This window comes from Sphaerodactylus townsendi, linkage group LG08, assembly GCF_021028975.2.
Source record: "Sphaerodactylus townsendi isolate TG3544 linkage group LG08, MPM_Stown_v2.3, whole genome shotgun sequence".
In the NCBI taxonomy this organism is placed as follows: Eukaryota; Metazoa; Chordata; class Lepidosauria; order Squamata; family Sphaerodactylidae; genus Sphaerodactylus; species Sphaerodactylus townsendi.
The window spans coordinates 100745020-100767809 of record NC_059432.1 but is presented as its reverse complement, the minus strand read 5'-3'; positions in this window follow the sequence as shown (position 1 = coordinate 100767809).

Genomic DNA, 22790 nt, shown 5'->3' with positions numbered 1-22790 from the left:
CCAGTGTGTCAGGACTACAACTCCCAGCAACCACCAGTTCCCGCCATTTCGGCTAGAGAAGCGGGAAACTGAATAGGAGGCTGTAGCCAATAGAAACCATGGACCGCCGAAGGAGCCAATGGGGGGAGCGGGGACAGGGGGACACGGGGGAGTTGATTGGTTATTGTTTGTTTTGGAAATAGAAATAAATACTGGAACTGAGGACAAGAATACTCGGTTCCAGCACCCTGTAGCTAGGGCGACATAACTCAATAAAGTTCACTCCTTTTTATTAAGTCAACTTTGTATGAGTGTTTTCAGCCTTACGCAGTGTTTCTTAAAACAGTTCAGTTCTTGTATAGTTTGGAGCTGTTCATTGGGTTGCTTTCCACATTTTTGAACATTACAACACAGTGCAGTCAATAGTATTGCATACATGCATTGGGGGCCATTCACCAGCCCCCAGTTGATCATATAAATAAAGGATGAAGTAAATCAGGAGGTCATAAGCAATCAGAAATAAATATTGTATTTATACAAAGTCTTAGTTTTGCTTAAATCTGTGTTGGCAATTATACTGCATATATGCATTTTCACGTAGTGTTATGGGAGAACTTCCCTCACATCATTTAATTAATTAATTAATTAATTAATTAATTAAGAGACTAACAGAAATGGTTTGCCATTGACTCCCGCTGCATCATGACTACCACCCAAGTTTGGTGAATTTTCTTTCAGGGAGGCCAAAGTTAGGGACCCTCGAAGGGGTAGCCCCATCTCTCGTTAGCTCCCATTGGAAACAATGGGGGGATGGGGCACCCACTTTGAGGGTCCATAACTTTGGACCCACTGAACCACAATTCACCAAACTTGGGGGACAGCATCAGGAGAGTCTCTGGATGATACCCTGAACTTTTGGTGACACTAGCTTTAAAAATGTGGCCCCCAAAAATATCCAAAAAAGCCCTAATACCTTGCATTCGGATTCGTTCGTATTTGGGCAGGACATATTCAGGCAGATTGGGGCCCGAATGTGCCCGGATTCAGGCCGAATCTCCTAATCATGACCATGGGCTTTCTTGGTGGTCCCCCATCTAAATATTAAATAAGGCTGACTCTACTTAGCTTCCAAAATCTGATGAGATTGGGCTAGGCTGGGACATTCAGGTCAAGGTTTCACCTAGTGTACAGATGCAGAAGTTCTTGCAAAGTAAGGAAACAATACTTCAACCTCCACAGTTGCTGCTCAAGTGGAAGGATGCAGAAGGCAATGGACAGGTGAACAGGTAGCACTTTGGCTTAGGGTTTCCAACATCCAGGTAGGGCCTGGTGATCTCCTGGAATTGCAAGTGATCTTCAGGCTACAGAGGTCAGCTTTCCAGGAGGAAATGGGTGCTTTGGAGGGTAATCTCTATGGCATTATAGCCCACTGGAGTACTGTCCCTCCCCTGTAACTCTAAACTGTCCACTGGCTCCAACTCCCCCCATAATTTACCTCTCAATCTAGGAGTTTTCTCCAATCTGAGCCTTGGCAACCTTGAATGTTTGAGTATAGCCCCATCTCCTGTTATTAGAATTCCCCATTGGAAACAATGGCCATGGGATGGAGCACCCCACTTTCGAGGGTCCCATATGGGCAACTTTTGGACCCACTGGAACCACAATTCACTCAAACTTGGGCAAGTGACAGCCTTTTTTTGGCCTTTTAGAATCGGGCACCTGTTTCTTTTAACAACTTCCAGAAAGTTGTTTTTAATCTGTATTTCTATTTCTTTGTAACTGCTGCTTGCTTTTTGAACGGGTTTTAAAGTTATATTTTTTGTAATAGCTGATTTGCTTGGGTCTTAGAGAATCAGACATTATTGTGAGCCATACTCTCGAGCTCTTCGAGGTGAGGCGTGCTTCTATAAATTCAACACATAGCTATCTATCTATCTATCTATCTATCTATCTATCTATATCTATCTATCTATCTATCTATCTATCTATCTATCTAGGCCCATCTGATCTATCTGATCTAGGCCTATCTATCCAACTCTCACATCTATCTACATTCCCTATCTATCTAGGTAGGTAGGCAGGCAGGTAGGTAGGTAGGCAGGCAGGCAGGCAGGTAGGCAGGCAGGCAGGCAAGAGCAGGCAGGCAGGTAGGCAGAGCAGGCAGATAGGATGGATAGATAGATAGATAGATAGATAGATAGATAGATAGATAGATAGATAGATAGATAGATAGATAGATAGATAGATAGATAGATAGATAGATAGATAGATAGATAGATAGATAGATAGATAGATAGATAGATAGATAGATATCATCCTCTTCTTTCCTCCTCCCCTCTTTTCTTAGGGGACTACGAGTAGGATGCCATCGGTAATTTTGATAGATGCTGCATTTTAATGGGGGTCGATTTTAACATATAGAGCCATATTTAATAACTATTTAAAAATTTGATTTTATTTGTGCTCTATCTGTTTGTTTGCCACCCTGAGCCCTTCGGGGGAGGGTGGTTTATTATTATTATTATTATTATTATTATTATTATTATTATTATTATTATTATTATTATTAATAATAATAATAATAATAATAATAATAATAATAATAATAATAATAATAATAATAATAATAATAATAATAATAATAATAATAATAATAGAGAGGTAGGTAGGTAGGTAGGTAGGTAGGAAGGTAGGTAGGTAGGTAGGTAGGTAGGTAGGTAGGTAGGTAGGTAGGTAGGTAGGTAGGTAGGTAGGTAGGTAGGTAGGTAGGTAGGTAGGTAGATGACTGATTACAGATTTCATGCATGACACATCTCCTAACAAACGCATTCATTGCAACAGTGGCATTACAGTCAAATATGATTTATTCTGCCAACAAATCTGTTAATTACCAAGTTCATGACATTCCTAGTTTCCAAAAGACATTCTGAGCGCAGGTGTTCACACTGAGGTCCTATATGTAAGATGCCAGATAAAATGTCAGTGCTAAAATAGGCCCACCACGCTGTGCTCAGAAATATGTTTGCTCACACTATTATCTAAGTATAAGACATTGTGGGGTGGCTAAATCAAACAGGAAGGGAAATTAATTATTCCATTTATTCAAAAATCATCTGCACAGTCTTTTATTTAAAAAGAATGTTGTTGCTGCCTTCTTCTGTGTTTAATTTCATTGTAATAAATAGCCCCATTTCAAACATCACAGAAAGAGAAATGTTCAAGCAACGCAACATCTAATTAAAGTACTTGCTGAATGTATCAGAAAAATTATAAAATGAAAGCAGAAGATGAAGACCAAAAGGGAGTATTCTAGCTGCTCAGAAACATTTCAAACTAGAATGTTATCAATTTTCTACTGCCAAGATGGCTTCTTTTATGAACTCTTTCAATTGCACCGATCCTTTCAAGGTTTAGCTGTAATGTTTGACCCATTAGATATATCCCACTTGAATTGAGGCAGTGTGCCAGTCCACAATGACTAACTTCAAGAAAGAGAAAAGTGAAGCACTCTGGGGAATTTAGTCTAGAAGGTGCCCTTTCCTGGCCAAAGTGGGGCCAACTGGACTACAACTCCCAATCCTTGGCTCTATCAACAGAGCTCTCACCTCTGAGAAGGCCACTGGCAAAGGTCTGAAGAACAACGAGCAAAAAAGGGGTAGAAAGAAAGAGAGAGAGCTAGGGTAGGCAGACAGAAAGGCAGATAAGACAGAGTTGGAGTAGGGAGAGAGAAACAGAGCTGGAATAAGTCAGCAGAAAGGGCTGGGCTGGGGAGCAGAAAGGGCACTTTTGCACATGCACTTTCAATCCACTTTCACGATTGTTTGCAAGTAGATTTTGCTATTTTGCACAGTAAAATCGCACAGTAAAATTTTGCATGGTGAAAAACCCTCCCTCCCCCTCCCTTGCATGCCACCCCTCCCTCCCTCCCCCTCCCTCCACTAGAGTGGGTTGGCCATGTCCAAATGCCAGGTTCCCTCCCTCCTCTCCCTTGCATGCCACCCCTCACTCCCTCCCCTCCCCACTCCCCATGTATGCCACCCCTCCCTTCCCTCCGTCTCCTAGGGTGGGTGGGCCATGTCCAGATACCAGGACCCGCCTCCCTTGCATGCCACCCCTCCCTTCCCTTGCATGCCACCCCTCCCCCTCCCCCAACCTCTGCTAGAGTGGGTGGGCCATATCCAAATGCCGGGCCTTCTCCCTCCCCTCCCTTGCATGCCACCCCTCACTCCCTCCCCTCCCCACTCCCCTTGCATGCCACCCATCCCCCTCCCTCCACTAGAGTGGGTGGGCCATGCCCAGATGCTGGGCCCCCTCCCTCCCCTCGTTTGTATGCCACCCCTCACTCCCTCCCCCGCTCCCTTCCCTTGCAATGCAAAGTGCATTGAAAGTGGATTGAAAGTGCATTCTTCTGCATGTGTGAAAGTGCCCAAAGTTAAACAGAGAGCTGGGGTAGTGGGGCAGAAAGAGAGAGCTGGGGTAGGGGACAGAAACAGAGTTGGGCTAGCAGGGCAAAAAGAGAAAGGGAGAGCTGGGATAGCAGGGCAGAACTGGACGATTAAGAGAAGGGGTGGCAGAATGGCGAGTAAGAGGCAGAGAAAAAGGGGGAGACCAGAAGAAAAAAGGTGAAAAACTCTCCTTTTCTTCACAGGCACTCTACTTGCTCACCCCACACTTTGCAAAGCCTGGATCCAGCTTTAGAACTGGCGAGTGCCTGTGGAGAAAACTCTCCCCACCTCTCCCATCTTCTTAAGCACCCTGCTGGCTCCCTCCCCCCCCACTTTTGCAAAGCTGGGATCCAGCTTTGCAAATGGTGGGGGGAGTGCTTATGTTGATGGGGAGAACTCTCCTCATCTTCACAGGGCCCCTGCTATCTCCCCCTCCTTCCTTGCAAAGCTGGGATCCAGCTTTGCAAACCACAGCTTTCTGGAGCCCATTGCATTTTCTCACACAATGGGCTTTATTGCTAGCAGTATATAAAGAGTTAAATCTACCAATTGTGCTCAGACACCCAACTCAGGAGGATATATTTGCAAACAAATAGTGATTCTTGCTGAGCACTCAGCATCTCTACAGGCCAAAGCCCAGCCGGTATCTGTTGACTGACTAAAAAAAACATTCCATACCCTTTGGATTTCACTATTCATCTCACATTTGTTCTTTGAAAGAAATCCATTTGGATTCACAATTAAAAACAGCCAGCATTTCAATATCTTGTGCTATGCTGGATAAGAAACAAATTAATAGAGAAAGGCGTGCGTTGAACAGAATGGCAATTTCCTCCTGGAGAGGCCCACTCTCCATTTTTTGGCAAACAAGGCTCCGATGCCAACGGAGAATATAAATAAGGGAAATCAAACCCTTCCAAATGTATGGGAGGAAATTTTTGCCTTATCAGATAATGAACTGGCTTTTAGTGCTGAGAATGGTAATGGTTCCATTAGCAATGCTGATAACGACGATAACAGCCGCTTGCAAAAGATCCGGGCTCGTTTGCTTTGCCACTGGCAAGGGAAAATGCGTTTGTTGCTTATAAAGAAATAAACTGTTAAGCTTTCATTACTTATCTGATTCGAAGGAGCTGCTTGGGTCTTCACGGGGAACCAAACTCTACAGTTTCAGCAAAGAACACACACCTGACTGGATCATGATTTCATCGTGAGGAGCCTTCAGTGGAACAGTTTGACTGCTATGTCTGTATTTTGTTTCAACAGCCTGCTGAAAATCAGACCCATTTTACTTATTTATTCCTTAAAGCATTTTTATCCCCCCCTTTCCTCTTGGTTCAAAGCAGGGGTATTTAAAAGGCCGTCCCTTAGAAAAGGGCAGGGAGCTGCCCCTGTTGGCAGGAGAGAAGAGGAATCATAATAATCGGTCTACATTACAGGTTGAATGGTAGCAGCGGGCAGGGGGGGGGGATTCCACCATATACTGCCTGAATTCCACAATATGTGCACCACTGATGTGCACTCTTCTCCTCCCCCTTTTACACTCTGGGCCCCTTAATTTCTATGGGGCCCTCAGCTCTATGGCTTTGTTTCTTCCAGGGTGGGTTTATAAAGTTTTACGGAATTTTATGCTGGATGCCAATGGGGGTTTTTTTGGTAAAATTTTTTATTAAGTTTGTTAAAAACATATCAAAACAAAAATTAGATTAACAACATATCATATCAATGGGGTTTTAATGTGATTGTTTGTATTGTGTTGTTCACCGCCCAGAGCCCTTCGGGGGAGGGACGGTATATAAAACTGATTATAAACAAACAAACAAACAAATAAATTCCACCGTATAGCACAGGGGTAGGGAACCTGCGGCTCTCCAGATGTTCAGGAACTACAATTCCCATCAGCCTCTGTCAGCATGGCCAATTGGCCATGAACATCTGGAGAGCCGCAGGTTCCCTACCCCTGGTATAGCAGCTGAAACACTTCACCAGTTTGGTAGCAAGGGAGCAAGGGAGCAAGGGTATTCCCAGTCTTCCAGCCCTTAAAGGCTGGAGAACATTAATTACTATCCAAATCAGTGTTGCTGCACACTTTTTTTTTCTGCCAATGGCACCCCTTAAGCTGCCTTGAGCTGCTAGAGAAAGGTGGGAGATAAATATTTATATCAAGAAATGTGCAGCACATTTTTTATGCTCCCATTTGGTGTTATGTTCAGAAATTTGCCTAGCTTTTGTCCATATTGATCACCCTCTGAGGAATCATTGGAGCATGTTCTATTAGTCTGCCCAAAATTCATAGATCTCAGACCTAGTTTGTTTTTTTTCAACACTGACTTACTTGTGCCCTCCACATTCCAAATTGAACCGCCTCTTGAACAATGAGGATCCCAGGCAGTTGAAAATGGTGGCCAAGTTCCTGCTCGATATTATGAAATAAGTTTCTGGCTCTCCTTTTATTTATTTATTTTCTTGAAGTTTGTACTGCATGAACTATGAGCAGTTGTTTTACTCCGTCAAACTCTGGATCATACTACTGCACAGTTTTATCTGTATTTTCTCTTGATGCCTAATAAAGGTCTTTGAATTTGAATTTGACTTGCCTAGCTTCAGCAGTGGATTCAGGAGGAGCAGAGTGCTGGTAAAATCAACTTTGAAACACGGGAATGGGGAAATTCCTTGCATCCCTGTCTGTTTTCCATCACCGAAGCAATTTCGACTGGAGGGGCAGAAATGTGTGTGTGAGAGTAGTGCAAAGTTCATGTTGTAGGAATAATAGCCATTCATCAATGTATTGTTTCCACAAGGAGCACCTACCTTCTGCAGCCTGACATCTCATCTTGCACCTGACCTGTTTAAAGGTGGTGTTTTGGGGTTGCTGCTTGGAGATCATTGGACTTTTGGACCATTCTGTCTTCTTCAATCCCCACTTTCTCTCTCCATGTGCAGTTAAACCATCAGATTTCTGATTCTCTGTGCTTTTATTTCTTCCTCAATCCCCCCATTTGACAGAGCTTTGGTATACAATTGAAATTGATTCCACAACTCAAGAGTCTGAAGAATTCCTGGTTTGGAATTTGGGTACCTGATTCCAGTGGTGGGATCCAAAAATTTTAGTAACAGGTTCCCATGGTAGTGGGATTCAAACAGTAGCGTAGTGCCAATGGGGCTGGGCGTGGCACAACGGGGGCATGGCCAGGCATTCATGGGGCGGAGCGTTGCTGGGCGGGGCTGTGGCAAGGATGCAGCGGCTGTGCCGGTCCTTGGGCGGGAAATGAATGCACACAGGCCCAGGCTGCCACGCACGCCAGTGTACCTCCTGCTAGACTGCTTCAAGTTCTGCGCACTACTGCTGAGGAGCGGAGGAGGGGTGTAACTAAGGCAAAAATCACGTGGCAAAATCACCAATTAGTAACCCCCTCTCGGCACACACAAATAATTAGTCACCTACTCTCGGGAACTGGTGAGAACCTGCTGGATCCCACCTCTGCCTGATTCACAGTTGGACCACTGACCCCATTTACAAAACATTTCGTTTTTTAATTGTTATTTTAAATGGATGCCTTTCAGAGCACCTTACCAGGGGAATTCCTAAAAAATCCTGTTCCATTGCAATATATTATTAACTCTACCTGCCTAGTTTGGACTAGTTATTTGTTAACCGTGCTGCAACCATTGGTTCTTAAATCACAATTCGTTATATTCTAGCCTCCAGTCTGAGGGATCAACGGACTTCACACAAGCAGCCCTTTTGGTGTAAGGAACGCCATTCTCTGTTGACATTTATCTCCCAGCCTTCCACACCAAGACACAGCAGCATTAATTTGTAATCTGTGACACATAAAATATATATGCAAAGAATAAATGATCAGTTGTAAAAGCTGGCATTGTAATTGGCTGATACAAGTAAATTGATCACGCTCAGAGTGTTCTTCATTTTTAATGAGTTAAAAGGTTTCACTGTGGGGTAGGGCTCTTGCTCATTGATTGATGATGAAGAAGAAGAGTTTTGATTTATGTCCCCCCTTTCTCTCCTGCAGGAGACTCAAAGGGGCTTACAATCTCCTTGCCCTTCCCCCCTCACAACAAACACCCTGTGAGGTAGGTGGGGCTGAGAGAGCTCCGAGAAGCTGTGACTAGCCCAAGGTCACCCAGCTGGCGTGTGTGGGAGTGCACAGGATAATCTGAATTCCCCAGATAAGAACATAAGAACATAAGAACATAAGAACAAGCCAGCTGGATCAGACCAGAGTCCATCTAGTCCAGCTCTCTGCTACTCGCAGTGGCCCACCAGGTGCCTTTGGGAGTTCACATGTAGGATGTGAAAGCAATGGCCTTCTGCGGCTGTTGCTCCCGATCACCTGGTCTGTTAACGCATTTGCAATCTCAGATCAAAGAGGATCAAGATTGGTAGCCATAAATCGACTTCTCCTCCATAAATCTGTCCAAGCCCCTTTTAAAGCTATCCAGGTTAGTGGCCATCACCACCTCCTGTGGCAGCATATTCCAAACACCAATCACACGTTGCGTGAAGAAGTGTTTCCTTTTATTAATTCGAATTCTTCCCCCCAGCATTTTCAATGAATGCCCCCTGGTTCTAGTATTGTGAGAAAGAGAGAAAAATTTCTCTCTGTCAACATTTTCTACCCCATGCATAATTTTATAGACTTCAATCATATCCCCCCTCAGACGTCTCCTCTCCAAACTAAAGAGTCCCAAACGCTGCAGCCTCTCCTCATAGGGAAGGTGCTCCAGACCCTCAATCATCCTCGTTGCCCTTCTCTGCACTTTTTCTATCTCCTCAATATCCTTTTTGAGATGTGGCGACCAGAACTGAACACAGTACTCCAAGTGCGGTCGCACCACGGCTTTATATAAGGGCATGACAATCTTTGCAGTTTTATTATCAATTCCTTTCCTAATTATCCCCAGCATAGAGTTTGCCTTTTTCACAGCTGCCATACATTGAGTTGACATTCCCATGGAACTATCAACTAAGACGCCCAAATCCCTTTCCTGGTCTGTGACTGATAGCACTGACCCCTGTAGCGTGTATGTGAAGTTTGGATTTTTTGCCCCCATGTGCATCACTTTGCATTTTGCTACATTGAACTGCATTTGCCATTTCTTAGCCCACTCACCTAATTTATCAAGGTCCGCTTGAAGCTCCTCGCAATCCTTTGTGGTTCTCACCACCCTACATAATTTGGTATCATCTGCAAACTTGGCCACCACGCTACCCACCCCTACTTCCAGGTCATTTATGAATAGGTTAAAGAGCACTGGTCCCAATACAGATCCTTGGGGGACACCACTCCCGACATCTCTCCATTGTGAGAATTTCCCATTTACACCCACTCTTTGCTTCCTGTTTCTCAACCAGTTTTTAATCCATAGGAGGACTTCCCCTCTTATTCCTTCATTGCTGAGTTTTCTCAATAGTCTCTGGTGAGGAACTTTGTCAAAAGCCTTTTGGAAATCCAAGTAGACAATGTCCACTGGTTCCCCCTTATCCACATGCCTGTTTACATCCTCAAAGAACTCTAGTAAGTTTGTAAGACAGGATTTGCCTCTGCAAAAGCCATGCTGACTCTTTCTCAGCAGGTCTTGCTTTTGTACATGTTTTATAATTTTATCTTTAATGACAGATTCTACTAATTTACCAGGAACAGATGTCAAACTGACTGGCCTGTAATTTCCCGGGTCCCCCCTAGTTCCTTTCTTAAAGATTGGTGTGACATTGGCCATCTTCCAGTCTTCAGGGATGGAGCCTGATTTCAGGGATAAGTTGCATATTAAAGTGAGAACATCAGCAATTTCATGCTTGAGCTCTTTAAGAACTCTTGGGTGAATGCAATCTGGGCCAGGGGATTTGGTAGGAAATACGGATCCCCCAAGGATCCGTATTGGGACCAGTGCTCTTTAACCTATTCAGCTCCCCCTGCATTGTCTATTTTATGTGACACAAAGGCGGCAGAGCTGGGAATCAAACCCGGTTCCTCCAGATAAGATACACGAGCTCTTAACCTCCTACGCCACTGGTGATGATGGGGTTTCTGTGGCCAGCTTCCAACCTGAGCACCTCCAGGTAGAGGGTCTTAGATATCCGAGGGCTTCAGACATGTCATAAAATGACAGAAGACGATCTGTTCCGCACAGCTGAAATAAGACATCTTGAGGATGCCAAAAAAAGGCATCCTGGGAAGGTACTCTGCACAGCCTTTTTCCCAGTTTGTCCTTAAGATGCCTTATTTCTGTTCAAGATGTCTCTGTTTTTAAGCCGCCTATAAGACATCTCCTGCCTGGCTATACAGAATGCAGAGCTCAGGAAGTGTCTTATGTTTCCCATCCAACCATTTTGCTCTCTGGTCAGTTTTACCCTCAGCTGGTGCTGGACATTTTGTGTGAAACTGAAGGGATTCTCGTGCCGCCATTTGATAAAAGTTGATCAGGGATGTTTGCTCTGCAGACGATGATTCTGGGTACCTTTTCAGCACCAAAAGCGCATAATTGTACTCAGCTGGTCCTGCTGATTCTGACAATATATAGCTTTCCTAAAAAAATTTTTTAATTTGATGAACTATCTTCATGGTTATGCAGACTCACATACGAGAAAGTCACTCAAAAGATGGGCCTACCACCCATTGAAAAGCATTGGGTTGGCGAATGGATTAATTTAATTAGGGCTGCTATGAAAACTTGTTCACCCTTACATCTTTCAATACCCCTATATCAAAACAGGATGGCTCCCTATTTATATTTTTTGACTAATCCTATGCAGAGAAGAGCCCTCACACTTGCTCGCTTCAATGTTTTCCCCTCCGCTTTATTGCGTGGTAGATTTAACAACTTGGAAATGAGCGAAAGGGTGGTGGTGAACAACAAATTGAAACATTGGCACATCAACTGCTTTGCTGCCCTAAATCTGCTAATATCAGATCAAAATATTCCAATATTCTTTCTAGGATACCTAGTGAAATGGGAGAATCAGCTAGACTTCCTTTCCTTCTGGACAATTCCGACAATGAAACTTGTGAATTGGTAGCAGGATTTTTACTGGAGGTGATGCACAATCAATAATTTATATTCTTTAACCTTCGTATTTGTGTACCTTTTATCTCAGGTTTTTTTATTGTGTTATGATTATTGTTATGCCATATAAAGGCTTATTATTATTTTAAAAACAATCATCTTCCCTTCCCCTCCCCGCAATGGACACCTTGTGAGATCAGTGAGGCTGGTAGAATTCAAAGCAAACTGTGACTAGACCCATATCATTTAGCCAGTTTAATGTGGTGGAGTGGGGAATCAAACCTGATTCTCCGGATTACAGTCCACCACTCTTGACCACTTCCTCACTCAAGGCCTCAAGTAGCCAGAAAAGCTTTGCAAATCCTTTCCATACTGAAAGATCTCTATAAACAGCAGTACTGATATATTGCGTTCAACAAAGATTATTTAAGTTTCTTTCTCCTGACAGGAGATTAGTTTTCCAAGTATATTATTCTCCGATTCTGTAAATCTTCAGTTCATAAGCAGCATACACCCAAGACATAAGATGTAATTAAAATGTTCTGCTCAGTAGGTAAGTTCAGCTAAATTTTTTGTTCTGTTGGACACAAGCTATGAGTTTCATCTTTAAAAGAACTCCTCTTGGTTGTTTTCATTGAGTAATTAATCAGTCTTCTTATTTAGTACCAGATATTTTTCAATTCTTGTGTGGACAAATGACATTTTTTTAAAAAAAAGTTGAGCTACATTTTTTATTACAATGCCATCAGAAACATGAATCTACCTAGAGTGTAAACAATAGTAAATTGGCATTGAAAAAGACCTTAATTTTCCCAGATGCTGGGATGCATCAATAATTGTGAACCTGCTGGGATGAATAGCAGTCTCATAAAAGAGAAGTACCAGTTGATTGTAAATATCAAAGAAACATTTGAACTTGTCAAGTGTGACACTTTGGAAGCCATTGTTTAAGAGACATATCGAGAAAGAGACCAATAGAAAGTCAGCGGAGATCTCATTATTGTTACCCCCTGCGTATTTCTCTGAACACTGTTCCTTGAGATTTATATTTTTCATCTTGTTTGCAGATGCAGCACGCCACACATAGGTAGAGGAAAGAAAGCTATTTTTAATGCATTCGTTGTTTTTTGCCAGATTTGTTTTCAAATACTTGTATATGGGGTTAAAATGTGGTAAATTACTATGGCTTGGATCCCCAAGAGTATTTCTACAGGCAGAAGGATATGAGTTCATGGAGCACAACTTTCTCTCCTGTGGCTGTCTGAAATGCCCGGTCTCCCCAGTATCATTCCTGCAGTATAGGTGAGAAAATTGTATTCCATGAATGCATATCCTTCTGCCCACTGGAATAATTCAAGACCTGGTGTGCTGTGTGGTTTCCGGGCTGTATGGCCGTGTTCTCTCCTGACGTTTTGCCTGCATCTGTGGCTGGCATCTTCAGAGGATCTGATAGTAGGAAAGGAAAGCAAGTGGAGTATATATACCTGTGAGTAACAATGAAGATAGCAAGGTGAGGGCATCTGAATAGAAGTAGCCTGACATATGAGTAACAATGAAGGTAGCAAGGTCAATAGGTGAAGGCATCTGAATAGAAGTAGCCTGGCCTTTGTTCCTTTGATTCTCTCTCTCTCTCTCTCTCTCTCTCTCTCTCTCTCTCTCTCTCTTGCTCTTTTTAGCCCACCATATTCAAAAGGTTTAGTGCAAGTAACAGTATTCTAATTGATCTACCTTATCATTGGGCCTGCATTCTGCGTGCCAACTTAGATGGGCATTGGCCCATTGATTTCTCTGTAGGTGGGTAGATGAGCTGTCCAAAGCCTACGTGAATAAAAAATGTCTTAAACTACTTTGGGAGGAGCTGTGGCACATTGGTACAGATTTTGCATGTAGAATGTCCCAGGTTGAATCCTGCCATCTCAAACTGAAGAATCTCATAGAACAAGCATTGGCAAAGACTTTTGCTTGCCAGAGATCATGAAGGGACACCACAAATTAGAGCACTCAATACTAAGCTACACAAATCAAGGGTCCTTTATTATACATTTTCACGTGTTCAAATCCACAAGATATATAGGCTCGACTCCCTGAAATTTCTCTGAACAGCAGGGATTTCTATCCATGGAGCAAGCCAACTTTGCCTCCCCAGCCCTGATGAAAAAGACCACAAAATGCTGCTCTTGGAGGAAACGGGATCTTCAGAAACAGCTGGGGATAAGATAGAGGTCAGCCACAGGAGGGAGGAATTGCCATAATAGCTCTTTAGCTTCTGAGACCTGACAAGATCAGTATAGCCAGAGCCATCCAGAGCAGGGAGGTTTTTACATTCCTTGTGCAGTGCCTACATGCATTATTTGCATGAAATATAACGCTGGTGTACCAACATCCAGTGTATGATGAATAATGCATGCATTTTTTGGCAGGGTTTGGGAATGGGTGCAAACAAGATTCCATTTCAGTGCAAAACACAGTCATAGGTTTCAGCCGTATAAGGGAGAAGCAAATTCAGAATAGGGATTTGAGGGGTGAAATGGCAGGGGTGAGAAATTCAATGTCATCCTGATATATGATCCTAACCAAATGCCCCTTCACAGTTTGTAACGTCGACAGGATTTTCCACTACGGTGTGCATTCCCAAGCACAACAAGTAAAGCAAAGAACAGCCCTAAATTTCTGTTTTGAACCATGATCCACAGTTGATTTCTAGCCATTTCAAAGTTTTACTATCTAGTAGGAACACTCTATTCCCCATCCCAAATGGTGATTTAAGATCGTACATATAAAACACTAGCAGGTTAAGACCATTTAATTAGCACTAAAAATTGGAAACATTAGGCACTAAAAACGTCTAACCATCATTCCAGGTAGATTAGGGGAGCTTCACTATTAAAATTATATATTCAGCCCCCTACACTTTAACAAGATTAAAAATGAATTAAATCTTACATTCTTTATCTCTGAAATCTTTATTGTGCATTTACATTTATAAACAATTATGATGGCTGCCACAGCCTTAATAAAAAAAAATACTGCTCGCCAACGGAAGTCTGGCGCTCCGCTGCAGGAAAATGCAGCAGCGTGAGAATCAGTGGTTCGGAGAAATATCTGCTACATTAACGAAGCTCATTTGCATGGCAAACATTTTTATTTTCGGTTTCCTTTTTTTAAGAGTTTCTTATCTTTGGTCTTTCCTTGGCAGAATAAACAGCTCAAGTTAATATGATTCTTCTTTCTGTAGATACAGCTGGATTGAAGGGCACTAAAAAGGGCATTCAAAGGTCAAAGCAATAACATTTCGTTGGGGGGTTTCTCATGCTAATTCTCATCTCTCTCCGTAGAACAGGGATAAGAAGAAAGCACAGGTGCATTGCAGAATGGAGAAAAGTGGGGCAGGGAGAACTAAGGATACTCAAGCTTCTAACAATTTGACTCACATCCTGGTCACACATGGTGAATAGGAAGTTGAGTTGACTTTTATATGCTGCTCTTCCCCTCATAGGCTCAGGGTGGTTTCCAGCATTCTATAGCACATCAGGTAAAACCACAATACACTACACTGTTAAAATCTAATCTAAAACCCGATGGCAGCAAATTTAATTTCAGACCCAATGCCAAAGGGAAGAGGAGTGGTAAGGGGAAGGAAAAGAAGAAAGGGGGGGGGGATGATAGGGAAAAAAAGCATAGTTGCCTAAACCATATGCTTGGTGGAACAGCTCCATCTTAGAGGCCCTGCAGAGTTGGTTTTTGTATCCAACTGGTACATGGATCTTTGGCTGGTTGCCCTCCGAACACTACAGTGTATTCAGCTTTGTGTGTTTGATCTCAGATTGCAAATGCCTTAGCAGACCAGGTGCTCAGGAGCAGCAGCAGCAGAAGGCCATTGCTTTCACATCCTGCATGTGAGCTCCCAAAGGCACCTGGTGGGCCACTGCGAGTAGCAGAATGCTGGACTAGATGGACTCTGGTCTGATCCAGCAGGCTAGTTCTTATGTACTTATGTTTGTGCTTTGTCAAATAGCCCGATTGAGCTCTACTCCCCCCACCCCCGGTGCTGGTAGGTTATTTCTTTATTTACTTTATTTATACCCCACTTTCACCCCGAAGGGGCCCCAACAGTGTTTTATGCTGTACACCGCCCAGAGCCCCTAGAAGATGGGGCGGTATAAAAGTTTAATAAATAAATAAAATAAATAAAATAAATAAACATAGCTCATATCATTCCCCTACACTCCATTTGTTCTGTGAGGCCAGTTAGGCTGAGCTTCTGTGGCAGAATAGAAATTCAACCCTGAGACTCCTAGATCTTAGCCCGACTAGATCGCTCAGTTTAAACAGACAGATCATAAAAATCACTCATAAAATAATGTTTTAAAAAAACACAATGCCTTGGTGATCACCTAAGTATCCCTCTATGATGTTAATCACTGCCAATCTGTTTGAATCAGAGTTTGTTTGTTTTTCAACCGTGCACAGTTTTCAGGGGAAAGAATGCAAATCTTCTCAGCAGGTACTTGCTCAGCATTGAACCAAAGAGACCCAGGGATGAGCGCCTTTCTGTCACAGTGAAAGAACTGGTTGACCACATTTGGTGTCTTGATTCCAAAGGACTTGGATTTGCTCTGTGTTTGAAATGTCGCTGGATCTCCAGTGGTAATAAAAAATAATTAACAATCATATTCTTGTCCTGACTTTTGTACCTTTTGCACCTTAATTTTGCAATCCAAAGGGAGGAATAGGGTGAAACTGCATTGGGAGCCATGGAATTGTTGCACTGGTGCCTCTACCACCACTGCCATGCAAAGTGGCATGGACACCGGTGCAGAGAGACTTGTTTCGGTGGTGGTGGCACAGTGGCGCAGAAACTAGAAAGCAGTCTCCCATGCCATCGTTTCTGCACTCCAGGAGGCTGTGACAGCAGTCTAGGAGGCATTCGGGGGGTGTTCCTGGGGCAGAACCAATTTTAGTCAGCTCCTATGGGACTTTCAGCTCAGGAACACCAGTACACCAGTAGCTGACTTAAACTACCCAAAAAGTGTGGTGTAAGTAGGCCTTCCCTATGGGATTTCTCAGAGCTGACATTTTGGCTGTCTTTGGGAAGCCCCATAATCAGTTTTCTTGCATAGAACCCAATGGTGTCATTTTTGTTTGGCTTGTTTTTAATTTTTTTAAAAAAATTATACTTCATTTTTCTGCCCTTCTCAGAGCCTCCAAGGAGGCTAACCAATTAAAGCCTACAAATAAAATCATATGCTAAAAACCACCATATGTTAAAAATCATTAAAACAAGTAAAACCAGAGCTAAAATACATAGGAAAACATAAAAACTACAATTAACACATTGACAAAGGAGGAGGGATCATTGAGGAAGCACCAGAGAAAACAAATAAGTCAGCACCCACCAGAAAAAAAATTAGTAACAAATGGAGACAGAGGAATCTCCCTGAGGAGAAAGTTCCAGAATTTTGGTGCCACAACTGTGAAGGCCCTCTCCCAAGTTGCCGCCAACTTAACCTGAGATGGTAGGGGGCCCAGAAGCAAGGATCATAAGATGATCCTAGTAATCTGGTAGGTCATGCCTTCCTCCACTCTTTGCAGGCACACTAAAGGTGAAAGTACACATTTGGGGGCTAGTTCTGTTGGGATTTACTGGTTCCAACAGTCACATGTTAACTGTGAAGGACAGCATTATCAAAGTTCGCAGAAGCCTTTGGAGATGCATACTTTTGGAACATTCCACATGCAACCTATGCAAATAACTCCTTATTGGGGACATTTTGGTTTTGGAAATCACCATGGAAGGGAAGGTAGCAACCTCTCCCACCCTCATACCTCAGCTTTTAGCAGAACTGGGCTTCTGTGGACTTTCCCTGCACTACTGCGTTAGTGTAGAGAAAGTTTGTCAGGTCCAGGGAATCCTAACCCAACTAGCCAAAAACATCATGTGCAATTTAACCCCGAGAGTCACAGAAGGATCAGACAAGAGCACTGAAAAGTGGAGAGGTTTGCTTTCTAGGTCAGCCAGGCCAGTAATGCATGCAATCTAATGGTACACTGTATGCTCCAGAATTCTTTGCAATGCCCACAGATGCTCTGGTGAGGGTACAGGAGTTTCTCCAGAGACATATGAACAGAGTTACCCACCATGCAAAAACTACTAATCTAGTGAATTATTTATTCAAGCCAACCTCTTAACTAAAGGAAGATGCATGTCATGATCACAAACAGCTCAGGAGGATACTGTATGGGTGCACATTAAGTCAAGGGAAAAAATTCCTCTTATCTAAGGCTGGCAATTTATTCCTGTGATGGATGACTGCCAAATGTTAAAAAGAAAGCTGCAAACAGCAAAGCTGATAAGGAGCTGTCATTATTTAATGAGTAAATTCCTGACACGTTCCATGTCTCTTCATCAGTGGAATCTACAAAATACATAAACAAGGACACAGTTTAATCACAACATAAAAATTCAATTTATAAAGAAGATTCCAACACAAATCAGCCCCTCCAATATTTAAAGGGCTAGTTACACTCATGTAAGCTGCTTTGAGACTCCTTATGGTTGAGAAAAGCAGGGTATAAATCCTCCTCCTCCTCCTCCTCCTCCTCCTCAACCCTTCCAGTGTAGCTTGGTGAATTGGGTAAATTGTTTGATAGCAGGTTGACCAGTGTTTGCTCCTGGCCCTAGCCCTGATGAATCTTCCTACTGTTCATCCTTACTTTGAATCCTCCTCCTCCTCCTCCTCCTCCTCCTCTTCTTTTTCCCCACTCACCAGTCTTTCTTTCACTTGCCCACAAGTCTTCCTTTTATCTGTCCCCCCAGTCTTCAGCTTTATTTGTTTTCCTCATTTAAACCCTGGCTTTCTCCCCAGTTGGACCTCAAAGCAGCTCACACCATTCTCCCCTCTTCCATTTTATGCTCATAACAACTTGCAAGGTTGGCCAGGCCAAGAACGTGCGTGCCTGGCCTGTCGTCACCCAGCAAACTTCCATGACAGAGTGGGGATACCCAGATCCTAGTCTGTCACTTTAATCAATAGAACACAGCTTTCACTCCTTCTCTCCCTCTGGCAGCCTGTCCCTGGGAAAAGTTTGTCCTAGTTGCAAAAGTTGTGTGATAGTAAGTTGCTCAGGTGAGTTGTGTGATGGCTACTGCCAGGGCCATCCAAGTTATGACTAGGGTTGGAGATGTGGATGGTCCAAATCTGTTCGGACTGAATCTGCACTGATTTGGACAGATTCGGACTGAATCTGCACTGATTTGGACAGATTCGGATGAGTAGAGTCCGAATCTGAGCTGTCCGAATCCCATCCATTCCAAATCCATTTTTGGTGTTTTTTCACAGTCTGGCCTGCAGGGGCACATTTTTAGACATATTGGCACCAGAATTTCAGGGTGTCATCAGGAGACTGTCCTGATGACACCCCCCAAGTTTGGTGCAGTTTGGTTCAGAGGGACTAAAGTTATGAACACTCAAAGGGGGTGCCCCATCTCCTATTAGCTCCCATTGGAAACAATGGAAAATGACATCACACTGTCAATGTGATGTTGCCAGTCTCCCACCAAGTGTCAGCTGATGGCTGGCAACCCTTCCAGTGTACGTTGGTGAATTGGGTAAATTGCTTGATAGCAGATTGACCAGTGTTTGCTCCTGGCCCTAGCCCTGATGAATCTTCCCTCTGTTCATCCTTACTTTGAATTTTGCATCATGAAATTTGGATGAGCATGGAAAGTAAAATGCCAACATTGCAGAAGGCTTAGGAGACTAATAAAGTGGAGAGAAACACATCTTATCATGATATACTTCTAAAGATGCCAGCCATAGACATGGGTGAAATGTTAGGAGCAAAACCATGGCCACACTGCCCAGAAAATCCACAACAGCCAGTTGATTCTGATTGTGAAAGCCTTTGACAATAGATCAATGCTGTCTTCGTCATTTTCTCTTTTATCAGTTTCATCCTCACAATAGCAATCCTGTGAGGTAGGCTATGTAGAGTGTTTATGGCTAAAGACCATCCAGCAAGCTTTGTGCCAGAATACAGATTTTAACATGGGTCATCCAGATCCTAATCTCTAACCACTACACCACACTGGCTTTCAATAACATCCATGATTGGGTTCCAAACTACTGGCTGTACCCCACTTTACTACTACGAACTTTAAGCATCAGTTCTATGGCCCATTGAATCTTGTGGAATTTACTTTTGCATTAAGATGCAGAAGATCATTCTGTATATTTAAAAAAAAGTGCTATTAACTCGCAATCCACAGCAACATTCTTTGTGGTATTAGCAGAACCCATAAGTTGCACGGACTTTACTAAGGCTGAGCAGTGACTAAAGCATTTAAGGTCTTAACCAGTGATAACTAAAATCTATGTTAGATTATATTTTTTTGCCATAAGGAGCTGCTGTTTTTGGTTTCTGTCCTTGATGGCTGCTTTCAAAACAAATATGTGTAAGTATTGGCAAACACAGATATGTTGTTTCAAAGTTGAGAAGCTTCCAAAGGAAAAGATGAAGGACCAAAGCGACGGATTATTCTGTCTTTTTTGTGTCTATGTCGATAGCCGACGAGAGCTTTGGTGACAGAAGGGATAATACGAGATGCTGTTAAGCAGGTTGTGCATTAAGTATCAGGGCAGCGACTTCATATTTTCATAAATATGTAGCAAAATCCAGGGTGCTTCAGCAAGGCGAAACTTAAGGGACCAGTTCATGAAAAAATTATATGCCCCATTTACTTTTGCCTCTCATGTAGTTTAGATTTTTATTAACTCACTTATCTTTTATATGCAGGAGGCCATCTTTCTAATAGGCACCCCAGAAGGGCTCACATCTGAACGGTGGAAGGAGGGGGGCAGATGGTCTATTTGCATTGCTAGCGTTGGAAAGAAATTCATATATTCAATGCACATTAGAAGAGAAATGAGCCAACACACTTTCGGCTAAAAATCCCCAAGTCTAAAGAAGTAAACAAAAGTTTGGGCAGAAAAAATCTTGCCCTTGTTTCAAAAAGGCTTCATAGCCAGAAAAAATGGTTGCTGACCATGCCTCTAGAACACAACATTGGGATCTTAGGTGTTCCCTTCAGATTTTCATTGCATTTGAAGCTGATAACTAGTAGAACTATCATGTCCTTTTCCAGGAATAATTCTACCCTCTGGCATTGTTAAGAATGTAAGAATGGATACAATCAAGGTTCATTTAGTCCAGGATTTGGTCTCCAGCTTTCTCCGGCCAATTGTCTCTGGAAGGTCACAGGCAGGGCATGAATACATTGCCTGTGTTGCTGAGTGTACATTGCCTTCTTTTATAGTTCTCAGCCATATTGAAAACAGGATGAATGCAACATACTTCCTGTGGCTATAGAGGACGTTTTATTGAAGCTAGATACAAAGCTATTAAGCACTTTGCCCGGCGTATTACTTTCTTATGTGGCCATCCTTGCGAAGGCGTGGGAAATCTTCCGAGGAAAGTAACAACAAAGAGACTCCAAGATTCCTTTGGGCCAACATTGCATTTTTATGGAGGAAGGAGAGGTCTGTGGGAGGGTTTGTATGACTTTGGGAAGGGGGAAGGTGGTCAGAAGGATGATCCCATGAGGTAAAAATAACTTTTCATTCAAAGAAAAAATAAATGAGAAAATCAGTTCTGGGCAAATGTGAATACCTAGGGTTGCCAGCTCTGGGTTGAGAAATACCTGGAGATATTGGAGGTGGAACTTCAGAAAAACATGGTTTGGAGAGAGGAGCAACATCAGCAAGATATAATGCCACAGAGTCTACCCTCCAAAGCAGCCATTTCCTTCAAGGGAACTGATTTCTGCCATCTGGAGAGAAGTTGTAATACCAGGAGATCTCCATGCCTTTCCTGGAGGTTGGCAACCCTGTGACTATCCCTTATTTTGTTTCTTCTTGTTATTATCTATAGTTGTGATTTACGCCGTTTCTGCACTAGCCAAAAACACTGTCCCTGGAGCACTGTTTGCACAGCTGCCTCTACTACAGCGCACCAGCGCCGTGCTCCCCCCCCCAAAATGGCGGGAAAACGCTGCTTTCAAAACTCGCTCAATGAGCAAGTTATTTGGAAAGTGGCATCTTCCCACCGGCACCATGCAAAGGGCACCGGCGTGAGGGCACTGCTTTCAGGTGCTGCCTGATGTGTGGTTTGTTTACCTAGTCTTCCCTCCGAGGTTCCGGAGGGAGAAGGGACAACCCCACGCTGCCTTCCGACCCCAATGGGTCAGAGGGCAGTGTGGGTGTGTCACTTCCTCCCTCTGGAGTCCTGGAGGGAAGAAAAGATAAACAAAGCATGCAGACTGGAGCCTCTACAGTTCACAGCAGCTTCGGGGCTGCCCGCATGGGACCATGCGAACAGTCCTGTGGCTCCACCGGCATAAATTATGCCAGTGGCTAGCAGCTTCTGCCGCAGTGCAGGAACAGCCTTTCTCTTTTATCCTTTTGGAGCTGTTATCCCTGATTCACCGGTTTCTGTTTACACCATTTATATGCCAAAGTGAAATAACACTGAAAAAGGCATCAAATCTTGACAGGAAAAATGTTAACAGGAAGAAGCAAAATGGAGCCGACGGGAAAATACCTGAGTTCAGTTCATATTAGAGCGAAAGCAATTGCAGCCAGGGATTTCTGAGCTAAAACAGTGAAGCTTTCAAAATTCAGTGAAATCAGTAAATAAGTTACATTTCCTGGCTTCTTGAAGCAGATTGAATGAAAGAGCCTTTGGGGAAAACCTAGGGCCGGATCCAACCAGCCTTTCTTCTGGTGAAACAGGAAAACAGAGTCCATGTTGACAACCCAAAAGGCAGTGTGCATAATCATGGGACTTGCACATGTAAAAGCCATTTGGGATGAAGGGGAATTGGCTCAAGAGGGAGTCAAAAATCTGGCAGGATCTAATCCAAAGGGTTTTTAAAAATACATTTAATTCAGGCCTCTTTGTTCTTTGTTACACCTTTCCCAGACCAATTGATGTGGTATTATCTGAAAGGCCCAATTTTTGCTTAGCCTCACTGTCCATTCTGTGATCCTGATTATGGAAAGTCCAAAGTGTTAGAAGTGAAGGACTTTGAACTATCTCTTACCCTCAGACTCCAGAGGGGAACCATAGACAGAGTAATAGATAGGTCAGGACCTGAGCACCCCTACCTTTCGACTGCTCTGATGCTATCTCTTTCTAGATTGGTACTCTTAGGGAATTTTCCTTCCTTCTGGTTAATGCCCTCTCTGTGCCATCTGAATCCTTCAGCCAGAAAAGCAAGACATGTCTCTATCCTTTCCTGTCTGGAATGGAGCAGCAGTGGCGTAGGAGGTTAAGAGCTCG